Below are 18829 nucleotides of genomic sequence, written 5' to 3' on the forward strand. Positions count from 1 at the left end.
TCACTGGTGTAATATTTTTTTCCTAGATTTAAGAAAAAATTTAAGAAAAGAAAAATTATGACCACTTTTTTGAGAATGAATACTGCCTTTGGAAAGCCTTCAAAGCATTTTTCCAGTTAAAGTGACTTCATAATTTAATTTTTTTGACTTGTGCTGTGGGTATTTTGCTTCTGGAATCATTATTGGGTAGCTTATGGTTCAGAAAACTATTAAGCAGTGATTGCTGTGTTTTTAAAATGTTTTGTAATAGTGTAAAACAAATTTTAAAAAGTAGCAGCTTGCTATCAAATGCTCTGTGTGTCATTTACTGTTTGAAAATGTCATTAGCATTTCATGTTTCATGGACCATGGAGTCTCATCATTAAACATTGTTAAGCCTTTAGAGGTCTGAGGACCATTGAGTTCTGAGGAATGAATTGGGAAGTGATATTCCCTGAGAAGGCCCATTTCTGGACAAAACTAATGTATATTCTGAAAGGGTAAGTTTATAGAGGTGATTATACATTCTCTGAATATATCTCTCCTCAGTTCTTTTCTATAAATAAGTGTGGTCAGTTTTAACATATTAACTTGTGAGTTGATGAATGGGGAATATTTGTGAGGCTTCCCTCAATGTTAAACCCAAAAACCCTTATTTGTAACTGTGGGATTTAAAAACTGAATTCAGTCATGTTCCTTGCCAGAGAATCAAATACTCATTGTAATTGGGACATAGTTTTGAATTCCTATTTAAATGACATCTAGAGAAATTCTGAAGTAAGAAGTTACACTGACTGAAATAGAGATACATGACATTTTCAAGGGTGGTCATTCCAAAATTCTACAAAGTGTGTTTTTGGTCTCCTTTTTTACTTTCTTTTTTTAAAAAATATTTTCAGTCATTTTTTTGTTTTATAAGTTCTGACGATTTACAGACATTGTTAAACTTAGTTACAAGCAAGATGGGTGATTAAACTATAATGATTCAGGACAATTATTATTTATTTTTATTTTTTAGATTTTATTTATTTATCTTTAGAGGGGAAGGGAAGGAGAGAGGGAGAGAAACATCAATGTATGGTTGCCTTTCATGCGCCCCCTGCTGGGAACTGGCCTGCAGGGAACTTGGCCTGCAACCCCGGTATGTGCCCTGACTGGGAATCGAACCATGATTGTCTGGTTCACAGGTCTTTTTTCACTTTCTTGATAAACATTGCTAATCACCTTGGTTTAATCTTTTAAAATAAATTAATTAGCTTCCAGAAAGTTTCCACCAGGTGATCTAATTCACTGGTTAGAAGGAGACAACCCAACTCTCCACCACCTTGTCACCCAATATGACAGAAGGGAATTCACTAGGTAATTTTTAAAAATCTATGCTGGCTGACCAATGGGTAGCATTGTCTGTCCTGGCTGCTACCTCAAGTCTATCAGAACCTGAATAGCAAGTTAGGTATTTGTTATGTTCTTATGTCTGTTCTGACTCGTCCAGTCTGATTTTGAGCTCATCTGTGATCCCCCTGAGGATAGTCTCTTCAGAGCTAAAATGCCTTTGATATCCAGATAGCTTCCTTCAGAATCCTGAGGATTGTATCATGTGATCTTGGGGAGTATTCAGAGCAAGGGACTAATTCTACAAGACCAACCAAGGTTGGTCTAGACTTGAGCGGCAGAGAAATGACTGAACACTGAGGTACTCAGAGGTGATTATGGTTAATATCCTGTGAAAGTTATAGATGGCTTCATACCAAGCGTAAAATTAAATAGGTGCATTAAAAATTTTAAAACCTCATTCTGACTTCAAAACTTTTAAATCAGTTTCAAGCAAGCAGTTAATTTTGAACTTATTTGTCCTTTGCCTGAATAAATTAAACAAGTTTAGCTTCTTTGCATTTAGTAACTAATATTATGTGTATAATATGGATTCATATATTGCTGTTTCAACAGCTGTCACATGAAATAATTTTTCTTCCCTGATGTTTTTCACATTCAAGTAATTTCCCAACCCTTTTGAGGCTTTATACTTATAGAATATTTTCCTTTTATTTATTATATATTAGGTCTATAATCACCTGATGTTACTTGAGAGAATTATTAGCTATAGTTAAATGACATTTATTAGAAACAGGAGTTTTCAAAGTTGGAATTGTAATATTTTTCCTGTAATTATAACATGCAACTGCTTCCTTATAGACTGTACTTGTCAGTTTAGGTCCAGGGTCTATATGAATGAGTTCTTGTTATGGTATGAGGTAGAGCTGCCTGTGAGAGAAGCAGCTGAATCACAAATCAGTGCTATCAATTCAAAATGTGTTCTCTGAGCTTTATAACTGCTCACAGTATAATAGAGGCTCACAGAGAGCAGCAGTGATGTAAAAGTCAGTGGAAAGTGAATCAGTGGCTTCTAGAGAATTTCCCTTTCCTAGACCTGAAAGGCCCTGCTTTAAGCATTAATCTTATTTTAAATGCCCAAATTTTTCATGTTGCTTTAATAAGGATCTCATAATCTCTGGAGCTTAGTAATTGGTTTCAGGGATAGCATGGACAATTAGATGATAAATGTTGGACATTAAACTATTGTTAAATCTCTTAACATAGCTGATCTGTGGCTCATTTTTGCACTACTGTTTATTTTCTCTGCCCACAGTATTTTATTAGGTGTGGCAAATTTCTCCTAGTTAGAACCAATTATCCCAACCAAATGCTGGACTTGGATTTCAGTAACCTGTGAGAAACCATGTCTCCAGATGGACAATCATAGGAGTCTATCCATGTACCTCATTTTCTGCAGATTTGGAGGATTATGTGTCATCTCTTTGAGAGCACAACTAATTTCCACTTCAAGCAGCAGTCACAATTGCCCGAAGAGTGTGTCTCTCCTGATTGATGATCTGGGTGGGACTCACTGTCCCTGGGCCACTTTAAGCTGAATTTTTTAAAGATCATCTTATTAGTCACAATTCAGTTATGGAGAACAGAATCTGCTGCAGCTGTTTTAAGCAGAAAGTGATATATTATGTATAGGTTATTACGTAGGTCCCAGAATTGTCCAAAGGACTCAAGAGATGATGCTAAACTGAGGAGGCAGACGCACCAGGATGAATTCCCAAAGCCTCACTTTCTAACCGGTTACCATGGTCAGAAAGCTGCTTCTGCTGAATTAGTACCAGCTCTGAGGCCAACACTTCTGCTCTGTCTGCACCAGCTCAAATGATGCTACATGACCTGCTTCTCTCCCAATTAACTCAGTTCTGAATTCAAATCTTGAGCGCATGTGATTGGCAGAGCCTAAATCATATCCAGAACCCCCAGCTACAAGGAAACTTGGAGAAGGGGGGAAATTTATGGCCACTATAGTATCAGAAGGAAAACACAAGGAAATTGGAATCTATGTGAGCATGCCAGAGCATAATATTTGCTACTAAAATAGTCCATATTTAAGTAGAACAAACCAACTTATTTCCCTAATTCATAAAAATTCAGCCAGCCTTTTTTTGGCATGATGCATAGTAATTGGAAAACCAAACATATTTATTTGGATCAGTAAACCATTCTTTCCTTTATCAGTGCTGTCATGCTTCTACTTTTAAATAAAATCAGTAGTTTAATGAATAAGAAATAGCTAACATCTTTTATTGAGGCTTATGTGAATGTTGGTCAGATATTGCACATAAGATGAAACAGTACCACACAAGCCAACCTTATTGCCTTCAGACAAAATCATTGACACTAGAGAATTTTGTTCTCAGAGACATGATGTAAAGGTGAGATTCATAGGTTAGGTGTTTAGCTGTGTGGCGGGAGGCAGCTTGCTGGTACACTCCTTTCTCTGCATTTCTTTTTGGTGATATGGCGTGCATCAGGGCTGCTTTTATTGTGGGACTCGGTGAGTGGACAACCGTACACTGTGTTTTGTTTCATTGGGACTTACTTACCTGACTGGGAAATTGAAATGCTCTAATTCTCTTATTTTTTCTTAAACAAATTTTTTTTCTTCCTATACAAATGGTGGTTCACTTGAAATAATTTTATTTGGTTTGCTTCATTATTATAAAATATCTTAGTGCAAAGAATACAGCCAAATTACATTAAGAAACTAGTAGGCTATTAATTGATCTAAATGAGTAGATAGCTTTTTTGCTTCCCTCTGGTCCATGCTGCTAAAGCTTCTTCTCCATGAATTACATATTTACTTTCCAAACTGGACTTTACAAGCAATGCTAAATGGTGGTGATATTTTTCTTTATTTGTGCTAAGAACTGATCTAAGTGAGTGCTTAATTTTCCTTTATTATTTCAGTCATTAACTCTTAATTAGTACAATTCCATCCCTGATAATTTGGTTGTTGGGGCACTAGTTCAGCCATTCTCATAATACGTATTTTCACTTTTGTCTTAAAAATATAATTAATGTTTATAAATTTTAATAATATAAAATCTGGGTAGTAAAATTGCAGGTGACCTGTGTATTTGTTCTTCCTTGTGCCTGTGTCTATTTTTTAGCTTCTTTATCATGATTATATATTATTTCTATACTCAGCAAGAACCATCATTCAAAAAGAAAACAGTGGGTATATAAAAATGTAGGCATGAAGGGGATAGGAAAATCGATAATGTTTATGAAAAAGATCGACTACATAATTTGTCTAATATTGGTCTCATATGACTAACATTGTCCTCAAAAAGTTTTGATTTTAATTTTTCTTTTTTCATTTTCTATTTAATCACTTAAAAATTGAAAAAAAAGTTTAAAGCAAGTGAATTGCATCTGCTAGAAATTGGAGGAAGCTAAATTGAAATATAGCAATATTCTAGGTGACATTTTAATGTTGATGAGCCTTCTGCTTTAGTATTCTGTCTGCTTCCTGTAATGTGACAAAAATGGAGAAGACTAGTTTACTGAAAATTCAGTCTCAAATAACTTCTATCAGAAGTGTAAGGTAGGTACATGTAAATTGAATACATTATTTAGAAAACACTATTAGACATTTTAAAATGACAGTAGAGCAAACAGAAATTTTTTTATGCTAACTTAAATTTTATGTTTCCAAATGAACAATTTGAATTTAGACCTACAGAGGCATCTCCCTGCACACAACAGACACTCTAGTACAAGCAAAAAAATGAGTTTCTTTAATAACTTTATGAATTTACACTCCACTCATTTCATGCTCCAAAGAGATTTCATCTGGAAGGACTTTGCGTATTCATTCTCTTTCTTGTTTTTAGTTTTATCAGATACTATTCTCACCAGAGTGATGATATTCTGCACAGTGATCATTGTAACTTTCTCAGTAGTCTATATATTTAAAAATTCATGTACAATACTTAAATTTCAAAATTGTTTGGTATATAAGGGTTATTCAAAGATTTTATTAAGAATTTTTGGATAATATTGGTCACATGTATTAACTAGTAAATATATGTTTACTAATTTTAGATATTGCTTTATTGAGAAAAAATGCTACTAATTATAAGTAATAGGCATATTTAACATATATTTAATAAATAAAATAACAATTTATTATTAATATATTAATAAAATATTCAGATTCTGAAAGTATTATGAAGGGGGAGAGCCATTTGAGATTTTAATATCCAAAGATAAATATTGTTAATATTTTGGTGTATGTATTTAATATATTTTAACAAATTGTGAGCATACTTCATATATTGCTTTGTCTTGATTTTTTTCACTTAACAATATAGAGGGTGTTTCTGATGTCATAAATGTTCTAGAACATGATTTTGGTGATTAAGTATTATTTCCTCTGTATACATTGAGTATTTAGGTTTTTAAAATAGTTTGCTGATATGAATAACATGGTGATAGAGTATTTCTTTTTATTATTAAAAATATACAAAATCCCTTAAAGACATACACATACAAAAAAATCCACCAATTTATTATCACAAGAATATAATGCTTAAATTATTTTATCTAAAAACCATAAAAGTATAAAACAGAAGGCTTGAATTTTTTTATATTTAGTTTTATAAATTTATAGACTGTAAACAATGAGATTTGATGTAAAAGAGAACTTATTTAAAGGTACATCAGAGAGATTACAAGGGAGCTAATTGGGAAGAATGAAGTGGGAAGCAGACTTCTCAGATGGTTCCTAACGATCTCCCCACTGGTGTTTCTCCTATTGTCCAGTCTTCTCCCCTTGAGTGTGGGCCGCACCTAATGACTTAGTTCTAGACAACAGTCTATGACAAAGGTGATTGGCTGTTACTTCTGGGACTGAGTTACAAAATATTGTGACTTCCATCTTGCAAGCAGATCCTCTCTGATGTCTTCTTGGTTGGTATGTTTTGGTGAAGCAAGCTGCTGTGTGGGAGAAGTTCACATGGCAAGGAAATGAGAGGAACCTATGACGAACAGCTGACAAAGAACTGAATTCTTTAGTCCAATAGCCTGTGAAGAACTGAATATTCCCAACAACCACCGGGTGAGCTTGGGAGGCCGATCCTTCCCGGGTCCAACTTCCAGATGAGATTGTAGATCCTGGACCAGCCCCCTGACTGAGAGACCATGAAGCAAAGGACCCAGATAAGCTGTGCCCATGGTCCATGGAAACCATGAAATAAATAATGTGCATTGTTCTTATGCTGCTAAGTTTTGGGGCAAATTCTTATGCAGCAATAGGAAGTAATACAGATTTGACTAGGGAGAGGGGCAAGAAGGGATTCAAAGACCATAGAAAAGAGGCTTATACTGAAGCTCATAGAAAACATGGCAACTTTTACTTTTTCAAGTATCTTTTGCTAAGTGGATAATAGTGACTGTATTTTATTATTTTTAATTATTTTTAATTTTTAATATGATAAATAACCCTTTCTATAGAAAAGTTAGAAAATATGAAAAAGTTCAAAGAAAAAATAAAAATCACACAATTTTATCCAAATATAACTACAATTATTATTTTGCTGTGCATTTTTCAGTACACTGTCTCTACAAAATCAGGATTATACACTAATTGTGTTTTCTACCTTAGCTTCTAACCCAAACATGTTTTACATTTTTCATTTCATATTCTTCCACACATCTTTTAAATGGTTGCATACTTGCCCATTGTACATGACAATTTATTTAATCAAACTTCTATTATTTGCCACTTAATATTATATTTTAATACATGCAATTTGGATTATCTCAGAAAATCAAGGTTACATGGATGACATTTGTGGGGTTTCTTTTCATGCTTTGCTTTATCTCAGAGATGTAAGTGATAAATTTTTAGCGCTAAAGGAGGACATAATTTTTAAAGCCAGTTTCCCAGGCTAAGAGTACATTATTCTCCAGAAAAACCTCACTTGGGGCATTTCTTGTCGCTGTTAAATGAAAAGGCTTAGATAATTGAACTAAGTGATTAACTAATGGAAATAAGCTTGGGAAAGTGTTGAGCATCTATGACCTCATTTAAACAAGTCTTGGAGTCCAGGGGGAAAGTAAGTCATCTTGTGACATGTAGCTAATGTTAAGAAATCGAGACATTTTATAATAAAATACCTGCCTCTGTCGGCCTCAGTAGAGCTTGAAGCACAAGGAACTGACCTGAGTCACTGGAAGAGGGATCCCACTGTGAGCACTAGAACCAGCAGGGTCCCAGGCTGTGACCATGGTTTTCACATTTGATAGAGATGTAGAGACATAAACACATATCAGAACTCTCCAAATAACCATCTTCCCAAATGTTTCATACTGTACTTTATTGGTTTTGGGCAAGGTTTTTTTTTAACTTTAAGCTGAAAGTAAAATTGGCAGTAATTCAAAAAGTGCTAAACTCAGCTTTTTAAAATTAATTGTCTCCAAATGCATTTCATTAATCATAAAAAAGGAATAAATAAAATATGGATAGTCATGTGTCTAATGAAGTGTTTTGCTCTGGAATCTAGATGATATATTACCACCTCCAATCCTAAGAGTCTGTGATTTTATGATTTAATTAGTAAGAGTTATTAGAAAATTACTGGGTGACTTTTTACACTGGGGTTAATGAACTTCATTCTTTTCTGACCACACCTCAATTCTAATGAAATCTCTTTTTCTATATGTACTTCCTAGTGAGTTGTGTGTCTACACAATTGGCTGTACTTACAGCCAATTCTTTCAGACAGAATAATGGAGTTTGAAGGGTCTTAAGGCACTTTTCTCAGCTGTAAAGTTCTTAAGCCAGAGCTTTGCTCTTGCTCTGAAAACTTTGAGATGACAGCTTCATTTAAATGGTGGCTTAGATATATTGATTATGAAACTTTTGGGTTTCTTCCTAGGAAAGGGACTAAGTGAAAATGTTTTTGAATTGCTATATTTGAATCTAGGAGAGGATTCTGTGGTTTTGTAGGAGTGTCTGACCTCTGATTGCATCAGACTTCCCGTGATACTTCACATAAAGAGAAGTTGACCTTGCATCTCTACTTGGAACTGAGATTGACAAAAATCTGTGTTTATGTGTTTCAAAAAATATATTTCAAGGTGAAAAACAAAGCCAAAACATTTGAAGATGGTAAAAAGTATTACAAAAAGAGAATTAGATACAAACCTTCTTTTTCCTTAATTAACCTAGACAAGTTATTAGCTTTATAGGAAAAAAAGATACAGTTTTGTTTTAAACGCAAAAAATCAAGTTCTTTATTAAGTTAGGGGGTCTCAGCAAGTTAGAGCCTTGATAAACTTTAATTCTTGTTATAAATAGAATAAGAAAACCACACAGACTTTTCATGTTCTCATAGCTCTGAGTGGCTTTGCTAAATGACTCCCATTAAAAGAAGTGACTAAAAGTAATACTCTTACAACAAATTCAGTTCTTACTATAGAAATGTGAACAGAGCAATGATTTGAGAACTTGCTTTGCTGTGAACTCAACTTCTTTGACAATGCAAACAGGTCTTGAAGTCAGCCTCAGTAACCACTAATCCCGTGACAAAGCCACATCGCATGAGTTTATTTTTTTCTTCTACTCCCTTCTGCTAAATTGCTTTTCTCTAAATATCCATTTTTTTTTACCTTCAAAAACTTGTGGAGCACCTGTTATTTAAGGCCTGTATTGTACAGTGGCCTGGGTAGGATTTCACAGTTCTGCAGGGGACTCTGCTCAGCTTTTTCTCTCTGATGAAGCTTGTGACACTCTTGACAAAAATCATAATGGGTCAGTGCTCTGAAAATAGCAGTCTGAATTCTTGTAGTGTCAAGACTGATTTTTTTAAAGTAAGACTTTTATTTTTGCATGCTTCCATCAACTGAGGAAACACATAAAGACAAAAGAATCCAATGATTCAGAAACACTTTTAAGTGAATTTATATAAGCAACTCAGATATTACCCAAAGCTCCCAAGTCTCTCAAGATCAGATTAAACTAGTCTAGGCCTCCATGTGCAGGGCTGGTAAGAGGCAATATGCTACTCATGTTTCCTTGAGTTTCCTACATTTTAGTTCCTCATGCTTCCCTTTGCTCCCACTATCTTTCTGTTTGGCATGAGCCCTGGGTCACATCCAGAAGCTCAGTCTCTTAAACATTTTCTATAAAAAATTTAACCTGATTTTATGAATGTGGTAATTTTTCTGAAGATCTGAGAGGTTCCACTGCTCACAAAGTAGGCTTGCACCATCTTGCTGGCTGTACCCCTCTCTCTCTTCTGCTCAGAGCCTTTCAAAGCCCAGGCTTCTGCCGTGGCCCCTCCCACCGATCATGTGTCCCAGATAATGAGTAGGGTCCTCTCCCTCCATCCGCAGCTCTCCCAGTAGTATGTCCCTGCCGGATCAGCCTGCCTGGCTTCCCCAACCTGTCTGAACTTTCTGTTGCTCATCAGTAAAGCATCTGTGTTTACGTCAAATGGGAGTACATATGTGTTAAGCATATCGTTTGTATACTCCATAAACAAGGCTTGCTGTGTGTATATATTCAAGGTCTCCTTATAGTAATTACAGTGGCCAAGGAACCCAAGAATCTAACAGATTGAGGACTACTTCCACAAAAGTCTCTCTACTATCAATAAACTATGGAGATATTATCTATTGATTTACTTATATTTTTATTCTTATCTGCATTTGTCTCTTAAGTAAACAATAACCTAAAGTTTATCCCCTTAAAAACTTGTACATATTTCTATTCACCCTAAATTTCCCCCCACTCAAACTTTAAGCATATATCTCCTTTATTATAGTCCAGACTTTAGTGAGCACATTCAGTATACCTCAATATTTTATTGACATTGATCTTTTCTACTTCTGACTTTGACCATTTCATACTGAAGAGTAATTTGTCCTCATGTTTTACCTTCCATTTCCCTTACACACCAATGTGGGAACATTAGAGATAATGACTGTCTCCTCTCCACTCACCTGCTAATGGCATATCCCCGATGTCAATACCATTTGCTAATGGTATTGATATTAGATGGGCAACTGCCCATCTTCTCCTCACTGGATTGTTTAAGAGAAAATATTGATATGGTATTTTCAAATTTAATTGGATTTCTTCTATAAAAGTAGTTTTGCAGTAAAGAAGACTTGGAGAAGTTGGAGTTCAATTTCTTGAAATTTCTTATCAGTAAGCTAAAATTTCTTATCAGTCAGCTAAAATATTGGCTCATTGGATAGTCTCAATTCCTGTGATACAACTAGGTACTATTTTTATTTTTCCTGTTAATTACCACTGAGTCCTCTTAGAAAATTGCCCTCCTCCTGTGAGAAAACATCATATATTACCCAACGGTTAAGCTCTGGACTGAAGAGTGCAACGGCTACTGGTGTGTGTGGAGCCAGCTCCCCCCAAGGAGTGGGATCACAGTTTGGAGTGGAGATCAGACAAGACCAGCAAGTCAGAAAATAGCCATGGTGCAAAGCAGAGGGATAACTTCCTGAGTGACAGAGAGAGCCGATGGATCTCAGAGGGGGTAGAGACCTGCCCCACAGGAACCAGGGAGGATTTCGCAGGAGGAATGTTAGCAGCACTGTAAATAGTTGCTGTTTTGGGTAGCATTACAGAGAACATACATTTATAATTTTATATTGTAATTATCTGTCTAGTAATTAGGATAGAAAAATGTTCATGTACACATTAGGTTGAATATTACTTGTTTTTTAAAGCCTTATTTTCTTTTACTCATTTAATTAAAAAATTGAAATACATGTTTAAATCTTATTCTAGTATTCAAAAATGTTTAAGATTTTTTTCTTAATTTTTGTCACTGCAATCTATCCTAATGCCTTCAGCAATAGTCATCATAACCCAAGGACACTATAACCCAAAGACTGACTTATACCGTGATGAGGTAGCTCCATCTTTCCATTTTAAACATTTAGGTGGTCTGAAATCACAGTTTTGCACAGGGGACATGTTTTCTCACTGTAAAATCTAAAGGTAATACATTGTTTGGAAAATATAGGCTGACAGGTGGGAGGGAAAAGTTGAAATTCAGCTCAGCATATTAAACAAATATCATCCACCTCTGAACAAGTCCCTCTAAAATGTGTCTGTGTAAAAAATATTCACAAAACCTATCATAAAGTTCTCAAAAGCCTTAAAGTGAGGTAGCACAAAACCAGTAATATCCTAAGAATCTTTCTAGTTATATCACCAAACTCCCCATAGCCAATAAGTTAATAAAATCAAACTGATACAGGAACAAAATTTAGTAACATTGACATAATTCTTCTAAGAACATATAGTAGCAACTCTTTGATTTCAAAGGCACTATAAAAGAAGTCACCAATAAAATAAAGCATTTTGCACCCATGAAAAGAAATCTCAGAATGAAGTCTAATTCCAACAACCTAAAGTGTTTCCCAGAAGTCTGAATGATCCAAAGTGGGACTTAAGAAGATTCAGCTGTAATGAAGTGGCCGAATGAAAGAGCAGAAGGTCCTGCCAGGGGTCCTGGTAACCCAGCATGCTGGATCTTGGAGCACCTAGTTTTTTCTTAGAAAAGTCTGGTTTACAATGCCTTTTTTTCATAAGTAGATATTTTTAGAAGCCCAGTTCCATAAGAAGTTCCAGATATTTCTTGAGCTTAGATTTTCAGCACATCTTTGGGCATGGAGTTGACCTGGATAGGAACATCTCCAGAATGAAGGAAGACTGTTCTCTCAGCCACCTCAGTGCATAGCCTTTGTACAGTTTTCCTAGCCAGGCCCCCATTTCTGGATCCTCAATCTCTGCTTGCAAAGTAGCCAATTATTTCCCGAGCTCATCTCTTGTAATACTTTGCCTGAAGTACAAAGTAAAAGAGAGCCCACAGTTATCCTCTGGCTGACAACCATTTCTCCCAGAGCTACAGACTCTGTAACTCTGTAGGCATGTGGCCTGCTTTCTCAGTTAGCTGAGGAAACAATTCTAATGAATATTCTACCCCTCTATAACTTGGGTGTCCATCTTTACAGACTGCTATAGATTCTTTTATAATAAGTCTGGAAATGAAATGGTGCAAATCTTCCAGCTTTTTTCTTTTCAAAGCTCTTTGACTATAAGAGAAACTTTGCAGTTCTAGATAAATTTTAGACTCATCTTGTCAGTTGCTACAAAAAAACATGCCAAGATCAAAAACTGCAGCTGGAGAAGCAGGGGGTGTGGGATGAGAGTTGGCAGATCAGGACAGTCTCTAGGTAAACCTCCTAAAGCACCAGCACGGTGGACAAGTGAGAGCTTGAGGGAAATGTACTGAGAGGAACCACAAAAGGGGCTGGAGTCGAGGTCTGTGGAAGGCTGTGACCTGGTGCTAGCTCTTGCCTGTGAGTTTGCCGTCAGGTACCTGGTAGTGGGCTGCTGCTGGTTAGGAGGGTGGGCATAAGGGGAAAAAGCTGGAATAGGCAGAAGAGGATGCAGAATGGGGAAGAGTCAGAACAGACTGGAACCTGCTGGCACTTTGCATCTATCCTCACCTCTTATTACAAAGACTTTCAGAGCTTACTGGCTGCTGCTTGACCTGACTTTTTGATTCTTGTGCATTTCTGTTTTGGCTTAGTTTAACCCAGAACCGAACAAGAAAGGTGATTCTACAATGTAGCTTTGCCGTGGCCAGTCTAGCTCAGTTGATTGGAGTGTCATCCCCTAGACAAAAGGTTGCAGGTTTGATTCCCAGTCTGGGTACATACCTAGGCTGTGCATTCTATCCCCGGTCTGGACACAAATGGGAAGCAACCAGTTGGTGCTTCTCTCTTGCATCAGTGTTTCTTTCGCTCCCTTCCTCTCACCCTTTTTCTCCCCTAAAAGCAATGAAAAAAATGTCCTCAGGTGAGGACATTAAATAGATAGATAGATAGATAGATAGATAGATAAATAAATATAGTTCCAACTCACTGAGGCTGACTAACGATCAAACCCAGTTTCTCTGACTGCTCTCTCTGCAACACCATCGTCATCTAGCCAACCGTCAACTCCTGTTATCCTCCACCATCAAGAGCCCTGCATTCTGACCCTTTCTCTTCTCTGTCACTGCCTTGTTTGTGTAGTTCCACCCAGCATACATTTTTGTCTGGATTACTGGAATCGCCTCTGACTTGCAGTTACATTAAACATGGATATGTAGGTTGTTTAGGGCACAGCTGCAGGGTTACCACTCAGCTCTAGCCTCAGTTCTTCCTCCTAGGAACTTGGGCCATGCTTTTAAATGGCAAAGCTGACCATGTCATTGTCTTGCCTCAAATCCTCCTTGGCCTCCCATAGTCTTGAAGGTAAAGTTTAAATTCCTTGGTATTGCATAAAAATCCATTCACAATTAGAAGATGAGCCTAAACTCTGGGTTTCAGAATTTGTAATCGGAATGTATCTTAGCTATGTGCAAAATGTAAGAACTTGGGCAAGTTACTTAATCTCTCTGGGCTTCTGTTTTTTTAACTGTGAATTGGTGGAGGAGCACAAGAATTGTTCTTTCCCCATCAATTTTTATCAGCATACACAGGGATGTCAAGGATTTAATGTAGTGACTAGCATATGCTAAATTTTCAATAATAAAATTTGAAATATTATTATTGTTCCTTCAGTAGTGCAGTCTTTCACCATTGTCTGTCCCCGCCCTAACTCTGTATTCTTTAGCCTAATGGAACTCCTTGTTGTAAGTCTCCATGTCGTGACCCATTCTGCCTTTTTGCCTTTACACAGGCACATGCCTGAATGACCCTCTTTTTTTTGGTTGGAACCTGCTCATTCTCCAGGACTCAGTGACTCCTCACTTCCTCCTGGAATCCTTTCCTGATTCTCTTAGCTTTGGTTAGTGGCTGCTCCCTTGGATTGTCTCAGCAATCACACTGCTTGTTATGTCACAGTGAATTCTAATTTTCTTGTTATCTATGCAGCTCCCCTACTATGGAAACCACCTCCCTTGCTAGAGCATAAACGGTAGACCATGTTTTCCTTGAGGGTAGGAACTGTTTTACTTGCCTACTTAATGTTAGCTCCTAATGTAGTATAGACTAAGTTCTTTTTTCAAAAATATTTTATTTATTTATTTTTAGAGAGAGGGTAAGGGAGGAGAAGGAAAGGGGGAAAAACATTGGTGTAAGAGAGAACCATCAATTGGTTAAGGCACGTGCCCTGACTGGGAATTGGGCCCATGACCTTTTGGTTTATGCGAAGATACCCAACCAACTGAGCCAGACTAAGTTCTTAAGAATGTTTATTAGTAGGTTCTTAAAAATGTTTGTTGAAAGGAAATTTTATTGGATTAATAAATGGTGATGCATGATGAGGGCTCTAATAGGCGTTGTTATACTCTACAGAGAAATATAAAGATGACAGAAGGAAGAATTTGGGATAATGCATAATAGTAGAATTCTGAAATTTACTGCCTTGGTAGATCTTAAGGTGCACATGCTTCTGCTAAGAATAGAAATTCTCCTAATAGGAACAATGACTAGAGGCATTCTGGTCAAGGCGTGGTTTACTGGCATTTATTCAATATCCATTACCCTAAGACCTCTTACAAAAATATTATTAAATAATGCATCCTTGAAAAAGTATTCTCCTTGTCAGCGGTCAATTGTAGTACCTGAAAATAATAAAGTTGTCATTCTTGGCAAATTCTGGAACAATTTCCTGGGAACTATCTGTTAATTCTATAATGTCAATCATTTTAACAGTACACCTTGCCTCAGTCCATAATTTATATCTGAAGTTTCTAGCAATCTTTTAATAAAGAAAACAAGTAATTACTCTGAGTTTTTCTCCACAATTTTAGATTTCCATGTGCTGAATATGCTTGAAATAAATATATCGGTAAAGATTTTTTTATATTAGAAATCTCTGAAGCAATAATAAAATTTCTTCAAATGTGTAATAAAAATACCAGTGCATAGACTTAGTATCAGGAGATATTAAATCTAAGCACTCTGTGGGCTATAAATATTGACCTTTTCTGAAAACCCTTTTTTTCCCAAATAGATTCTTGCTTTGTTATAAGTAAAAGTTGAAACAAATATGGAAATAATCACTCTCAACACCAGTATCATGCTTTGTTAGGCTTTTGATTTGAACAGCCACTCAATGCATCACAATTCTAAGATTAAGAAGAGTGACTTACTTAAATATTTTTTATTCTTACAAATGAGTAAGTACATGATAAAAATCTCACTAGAGGAATGGGCAAAAGGCATGTCAGGGGAGTCAGAAAAGAAGAAATAAAAATGATTAATAAATATAAAACAATTTTAACCTCACTAGTAAAAAAAGATGCTAACCCCCAAAATAATGATATTATTTTAATCTGTCACAATGGCAAAGGGTGTGAAGAAGTGGACACTTCCACCCGCTGCCATTGGGAGTGTAAATCTGTACAGTCTTTCTCTGCAACTTGATAGAAGTGCTTTCAGCTCTGACTTAGAAATCCCACTTCCAGAAATTTGTTTTAAGAAAATAGTAGGACACCTGCAGAAAGGTGTAAATGTAAGCATAGTCACTGCAGCCTTGTTTTTAAAGTGACATTGGGTGGGTAACTTCCTTTTGCCAGATTCCTGTGTGGAAGGACAACCACTTCTGTGACACTGCGAGGCCCTCTCCCATCACCCACTACCCTCTGCGGGAAAAGGAGTAACTAGTTTGGCTGAGGAGTGAGGACTCTGCTGCCTCCCTACTCACACTGTGGGATCTGTCTGCCTGCCGTGAGCATGTGCTCTCATTGGCTTCCAGCAAAGCAAGTGAAGCTTTTGTGGGGAAGGCCTCCCTTCGCTGGGAGGCCTGCAGTTTTACCTCTCTGCCTGTGCCTATCTGGGGAACTCTGTTTAATTCTAGCTACTGTGTTAGGAATCTCAATGGGCTGCATACCTGATCCATGTCCTCCATCCAACTTTTACAAAAGTAAGGCTGTCTCATTTCCATCTGTCTCGATGCTTCTTTATTGCTAAGTTAGTATTAAAGTAAGGTTCCTGATACACCCAGGAAATAACAACAAAAAATAAAATTTGGGTATCCAAACCATGGAATTGATTAAAAAGTTATATCTATAAAATTGAATATTATACCTCAATTCAAAATGACCACATTAATGTATATATTGATAAGTAAAAAAGATTCTAATATATCATTTTGCCTATAAACAATCTTGATATTTAAGGTCTGTTTGGAAAAAGTCCAACCATTGTTAACATAACAAGAGCAGTTTGCATGACATCCTGTAACCTGACAGCCAAAAAGAGTGGACTGGAGTGCACATGCTGAACAATGATGCCTTCACCGTACTAGTCAGTGGGGGCAGTAGATGCTATTGAATGAGCATGTGTACTGTGTGGCCATCACATTCAAAATGACTGTGAGTAGAGCAATGAACCTGCATCAGATTTTGCATGAAGCTTGAACCTTCTTCCATGGAAACTATTCAGATGATTCAGAAGGCCATGACTATGGGCATTTGGTGATGGGCAGCTTCATCACCACAATGTACGCACTCACGCATCACATCTCATGCAGAAACTTTTTTTTGGCAAAACATCAAATCACCCAGGTGATTTAGCCCCTCTACAGCCCAGATTTGGTGCCTTGTGACTTCTGGCTTTTCCCAAAATTAAAACCACTTTTGAAAGGGAAGAGGTTTCAGACCATCAATGAGATTCAGGAAAATACAATGGGGCAGCTGATAGAGATCGGGTGAACTGTATGGTCCCAAGGCACCTAATCTGAAGGAGACTGAGGTGTCATTGTCCTGTGTACAATGTTTCTTATATTTTGTATCTTTTCCAATAAATGTCTCTATTTTTCATATTGGCTGGATAACCTCTGGAAAGATCACATATATTTATATGGTCACTTAATATATATTTATATAGCCTGCTCTCTTCCTCTCTTCCTTACCTTACCCATATTTTCTAATGGTCTGTCACGATGTAAAATAGGTTAATTGTATTTTTGCCTGTAGAGGCTATATTTATGGTTGTGTTTACTGTGTTAATGGTGGCTGGATGTGCTTTCATTTATTCTTTTGACTTTCAGGCAGTCTCCTTGCCTCGGTAAACAGGGTCTTGGTCAGTGGTAGGGGACCTGTAATTGGGTCAACTTTTTCCTGCTGGACAATAGCTTTGTCTTCTTCCTCCTCCTTCCTCCTGAACATCCTCCTTCTTCCTGCTCTCCCAGCCCCTCCTCTTCTTCCCCTCCTCCTCTCCTTTTTCCCATTCTTCCCTCCCCGTCTGCCTTCTCCTTCTTTTTTCCCTCCTCCTCCTCCTTCCTCTTTCACTTCTTTTTTTTTGAAATATCAGGCCTAATAAGAACTTTTAAATTTATATTTTAAATTTTTTATTGAATTTATTAGGATGACATTAGTTAATAAAATTACATAGGTTTCTAGAGCACAATTCTATAATACATCATCTGTATGTTGTATTGTGTGTTCACCACTTAAAGTCAAGTCTCTTTCTGTCACCATTTATCCCCCCTTTACCCTCTTCTACCCCCACCTCCTTTCTCTCTGGTAATCACCACACTGTTGTCTGTCTATGAAGTTTTTATTTTTTTGGCTTAATCCCTTCACCTGTTTCACTCAGCCCCTCAGCCCTGCTCCCTTCTGACAGCTGTCATTCTGTTCTCTGTATCTGAGTCTGTTTCTATTGTTTGTTTACTTATTTTGTTCATTAGATTCCATGCATGAGTGAAATCCTATGGTATTTGTCTTTCTCTGACTGACTTATTTCACTTAGCATAATACTCTCCAGGCCCATCCATGCTGTCATAAAAGGTAAGATTTCCCTCTTTTTATGGCTATTATTCCATCATGTAAATGTACCGCAGCTTTTTATCCACTTATCTACTGATGGGCACTTGGGCTGCTTCCAAATCTTGCTAATTGTAAATAGTGCTGCAATGAAAACAGGGGTGCATATATTCTTTTGAATCAGTGGTTTGGGTTTCTTAAGATACATTCATAGAAGTGGAATTGCTGGGTCATAAGGCAGTTCTATCTTTAATTTTTGGGGGGACATGCCATAGTGTTTTCCACAGCAGCTGCACCAATCTGAATTAGACTAATAGTGCATGAGGGTTCCCCCTTTTCCATCTCATTGCCAACACCTATTTTTAAAATTTATTGATGGTAGACATTTGACAGATGTGAGGGAATATCTTATTGAGGTTTTAATTCACATTTCTCTGATGATTAGTGACATTGAGCATCTTTTCATAACTATTGGCCATCTGTATATCCTCTTTGGAGAAGTGTCTGCTCAGGTCATTTGCCCTTTTTTTAATTGAATTGTTTTTTGGTGTTGAGTTGTGTAAGTTCTTTATAAATTTTGATATTGATTCTTTAGTAGATGTATCATTGGTGAATATATTCTCCCATTCATTGGGTTGTTTGTCCATGTTGTTGGTGGTTTCCTTTGCTGGGCAAAACCTTTGTAGTTTATTGTAGTTCAATTTGTTTATTTTTTC

This window comes from Artibeus jamaicensis, unplaced genomic scaffold (assembly GCF_021234435.1).
Source record: "Artibeus jamaicensis isolate MK-2021 breed Jamaican fruit bat unplaced genomic scaffold, CSHL_Jam_final scaffold_1019, whole genome shotgun sequence".
Taxonomy (NCBI): Eukaryota; Metazoa; Chordata; class Mammalia; order Chiroptera; family Phyllostomidae; genus Artibeus; species Artibeus jamaicensis.